General features: G+C 45.4%; 1 long non-coding RNA gene across 1 annotated transcript; it reads right to left on the bottom strand.

Annotated features, from left to right (window-relative positions):
- Positions 1–530: 530 nt before the first annotated feature.
- Positions 531–1,509, bottom strand: LOC148665824 (uncharacterized). The gene is made up of 2 exons (XR_015936608.1): positions 1,434–1,509; positions 531–654 (listed from the first exon to the last, which is right to left on the bottom strand). It is a non-coding gene; the product is annotated as an uncharacterized LOC148665824 (long non-coding RNA).
- Between the last annotated feature and the right edge of the window lie 3,282 nt (positions 1,510–4,791).

The following is a 4,791-nucleotide window of genomic DNA, read 5'->3' as shown; positions in this document are numbered from 1 at the left end:
GTGACATTTTGCTAATGAGAATAAGGTTCGTAAGTGATCAATAACAGAACCAGAAAAAAATACCGGAAAGAAATTACGTGTCACGAAGGAAATTAATTGAATGAAGCCGAGACATAATTAGTAAATCGACACCAAGGAAATGTTAATCACTTTACAAGTTCTTTAGCTTTTTTATACAATATGTACAGTTTATGCTACATATTGCAATTTACTATATTAATATAATGATTAAAACATTTATCATTACATTTTCATTAAAATTAAGGTAAATATACCAAAATATAACGACAGAACTCTACAGTCCTAACCTAAAAATGCTGGCGATCTATCATTTTTGCGAAAGATCAAGATTGGCAAAAAATCTGTGTGTAATTTTAAACATTTTAGCTTAGGATAACAGTTCCATGGATGAATATGTTGGTCATTATTGGACATTCCCGGTGATATTGACTTGAGTACTCAATTGTTTACTTATTGTAGTTCGACCTGTTTTCGCTGAGATTACGCCACAGAAAGTCACAGACATTGCATTTCTCCATTTGTGGGTTTTTATTAAAGAAAATAAATCGCTGGAACTATCTTCACAGATGGAAGTTTTTCCTCAGCCCTGATGATCATGAACTGTACTTCATGTTTCACAACTTGCATGGATTTCTTGAAAAAAAAAGTTGAGAAAGGAAAAGAATACCTGTATTAAACTAGATCAAGACATTATGTGACTGTTTTGGTTGTTCACTTATATTACTACACAAAAAACAATAAGATATGTGGTTTTGGTTACTGCATTTTTTACTAGAACTTACTCTGACTTATCAGTAACTTTTAGATCAATGCGCACACACAGAAAAGGATAAAGACGTGATAAACATCCAAAAATGGTTCTTTCAATCACAGATGTATAACAAAGACATAAAAGTTGCTAAAAACTGAGCATCCATCAAGTTCTGCTACAGTTCTCAGTGGGTGGTCTTTATCAAATGGCTTGGAAAGGTGCACTGTGTTTCAGCTTGGGAAAAATCATCAGCAGTGTCGTTTTTGTTCTCTGTGTGTATAGCTGTCTTTAAAACCATGTAAAATCATGAATGCATTGATTTCTTAAACTAACAAGGGTCCGTTTTCAACCTGCCATAAGCATTCCTAGTAATGGATTGACTGCGGGGGAAAAGGCAACAAACAACTGAGAGTTGTTAAAGCTTTCAGGGTTCTGCTGCCTTGTCCTCTACACTAGCGTGCTGCCCTACTCCTTCTCCTGCCATATGGAGTAGCCGCAGCGGCTGGACAGCCAGGACTCGCTCACACAAGACCCAGACATGCTGCACACGTGGCAGCTGTGTGAGTCTCCTCCCAGGTGCTGCGGGAATTGCAGTTCACCCTCTCACGCCACCGGGGCGGTGCATCACTGCTTTTTACCACAAGTCCCTGATTGACACTACCATGTGCCCAGTCATCCAGCCACTGCACCACATCCCACTGGCCCTCCGTGGTGAGGTCACCGCCAAACTTCAGAGGATATAACGTATCGTTGAACCAGTCAACACCTCCCCATGGGTGTCCAATCTGTTGGTTGCGAAGAAGAGTCCAGGGGTTTGCAAGTCTGCGTGGACCTGTAGGCAGTAAACAAAGCTGTCATACCAGATAAGTACCCACTCTCCACAGTGGAAGACCTCACCTCACAGTTCTCGGGTTCCACTGTATTTACGAAATTGGATCTTCGTCAGTCCTATCTCTAGATTCCTCTTCACCCTGCCAGTTGAAACTTGACATTTGGCATCACACACATTGGTGTCTTCCGATTGAGCTCCGCCCCCAGCTTTTTCAGAAAGTGATGTCGACTATCTTTGCTGGAATCCCAGGAATGGTCATCTGTCTCTATGACATTGCGGTTCATGGCCCAACCCTTGCCAGCCATGATGAGCACCACCACCACCACCTCACCCTCAATAGAGAGATGTGGCCACTGATGCCATCGGATTTGTAGGTTTTTGCCTCTCAGCTGCTGGCCTCACCCCACTGCAGTTCAACATCGATACCATTCATTGCATCCCAGAGCCTACCACACCAGCTCAGGTTACCTCCTTCCTTGGGATGACTGCCTACTACCTCTAGTTTCCTCCATACTACTCAGCCACTACAGCCCCACTGCAGCAGCTACTGCAAAAGGATGCCCCTTCGGTTTGGATGCCTGCCTGCTCTGAAGCCATCAGCTCACCTCATCGCCTGTCCTGGCACACTTTGACCTCTCCAGCCTAACCTTCATCACCAGCAATGCCTCCAGCACCGCTGTGGGAGCTGTACTGTCCCATCTTCACAATGGGGTGAAACAACCTATCACCAACCTATTCACCTTCCGGGCTCTCAGTCCAACTGAACAGAAGTACTCTGAGAGGCCCTGGCCTGCGTCTGGGCATGTGAGATGTGGCACATGTATTTGAATGGTCGTACATTTATGCTACAGATGGACCACAAGGTCCTCACTGTGCTGCTCGCCACTTCAGGAAGAGGACATTGACCACTCAGACTCCACCACTGGTCTGAGAGACTCTATCAATATAATTTTATACTAAAGTTCACTCCAGGATGTGAAAATGTAGTTGCAGATTTACTGTCCCACTCCTTTCTAACCTGCCTGGAGGCCGTTATTCAGACACACTTGAGTCCGACCTCATCCAGATGCTCCACACTCCACTTCAGGCCACAGTCTCTCTCCAGGACCTACAGAGGGCCTCAGAACAGGACCCAGTGCTCTCTCAGCTGCGCACCTTTATACGCCTGGGCTGGCCCTCCAAAGTCTCTGCTGAACTGGGCCCCTTCCTTCATGTCAAAGACGAGCTCTCTTGCTGGAATTACTCCAGTGTTGCCCAGGGGACCTGTACGGTTATTCTAGCCAGTCTCCAAGTATGTGTCCTCCACATGAAGGCCATCTGGGCATTCTTAAGGTCAAACAATGTTGCCAGGATCTCGTGTGGTGGCCAGGAATCGATCGTGATTTAGAGACACTGATCAGAAACTGTGAGGCCTGCCTCCTCTGCCACCTCTTCAGCCCCTGGGATCACCTCCAGGTGGACATCTGTGGGGAGCTACATGGTGTCCTGCTCCAAAAGCACTTCCTCATAGTGGTCTATGGCCTACATACAAAATGGCCAGAAGTAGCCTCCACAGGATCAGTCACAACTCAGGCATTCACAGACTTCCTGGAATCCCTCTTTGCCTGCTGGGGGCTGCCAACTGTCTTCACCTCAGACAACAGGCCACAGTTTGTGTCTGGAGAGTTTGGGTTGGGTCTCTGTGTTCTACAACCCAAAGGTGAATGGGGATGTGGAACGACTCAATCAGACTCTCAAAAATCAGAGCCCACCTGTCTGAGGGCTGTTCCTTCTCAGCCGTGCTCCTCTGCACTCTCACTACAGGGCCACACAGCATGCCATGACTGGCAGCTCACCAGCCTTCCTCATGCTCGGTCATGAGCTACAAACGCCGCTGGACAGGCATACCCCTCCAGTGCGCACCCACAGCAGGATGGCAGAACAACCGCAGCAGATGAAAAGGTGGTATGACAGGTCACATAGAGTGAAGCTGCCTGGAATCACTGTGCAGGATTTGGTCCAGACCAGGAGACCCAATCATGAGTACAAGCTCCAGTCTTTTAGTCTTCTCCTTTACAGGCCACAGAGCAGCTGGGTCCTGCCACCTTCCGCCTCTCTGATGGGTCACGCTGGTACACCACCTCCACCTCCAAAGCTATTGTTGAGACTGAAGCTGCCCCTACTAGACTCCCAGACGAGGTCGACACCCCTGTGGAGCCCTCTGTTCCTGTGAGAGAACAGTCCATATCCCCTTCTCCATGGCCAGACAGTCTTAAACTTTATAACTGACTTTTAATTGCTTTTGTTGTGCTTGCCAGCCTACTTCAGGAAGTCTGGAACAACTAAGATTGTTTCATTTTCAGAAAGGGAATGTTATTCATTTCGGGTGAAGACACTGTTGCATTTTTTCTGTTCGGGGGTTACCACTTTATGGCACTTAGGTTTATGCAGTTCTGTGACAGGAGTTATGCACAATAAAGACCAGATGTCCACGAAATCTGTCCCCCTCAGTTGCTGGTTTTCCACGGTGTAACAAAACTGTCACAGGGAAATGTTTCATCAGAATTATTTTATTAGAATACAAGTAAATCTTATCATTACCTATGTACTTTCTTAAATTCTTACAGGCAAGTTGTTTTTAAAGAAAACACTATTGTAAAATATTCTTTAAAAAGACAGGAGTTATTATTTTGAGTTTACAGATCATTCAGCTTTTAAAATCCGAACTGGAAAGTAGAACTGTGAGTTGCAGTGGGCTGTCAGTTGTGAGTTGCAGGGTGAGGTTACTGCAGGCTCCTGGATACAACTAACATACTATACAACAGGATATGAGTACAGAAACAATAAAATCTCCTACACCATTCTAGATCTCTAGTGACATTTGTCCCTTCTTCTTTTCAGATCCAGCCACCCTTCCATCCAGCAGAGCTCCCCTCCTCCCTCAGTCTATGGAAGGCCTGAAGGTGTTCCTCCTTATCACACAGTGACCCTTCAGCAGTAATTCTCTTAACTCCACTAGCCAATACTCTATAAGAGGTGACCATGATTTCAGGAAATATCTTTCATTTCCCTTCAGAACTGCACTAAGCCTTTCATGGAGCAGTACACTAAAACATTCTCTAAACCAAAGTGTAACAGATGTGTTTTTCTTCTTTCTGATGATTAAGATACATTTCTTAGCTGACAGAAATGTATTTTAATCAACACA

This window comes from Lepisosteus platostomus, chromosome 5 (genome assembly GCF_059453375.1).
Source record: "Lepisosteus platostomus isolate fLepPlt1 chromosome 5, fLepPlt1.hap1, whole genome shotgun sequence".
Classification (NCBI taxonomy): Eukaryota; Metazoa; Chordata; class Actinopteri; order Semionotiformes; family Lepisosteidae; genus Lepisosteus; species Lepisosteus platostomus.
The sequence above is the reverse complement of the archived record's forward strand: the minus strand, read 5'-3'. Positions and strand labels throughout refer to the sequence as shown.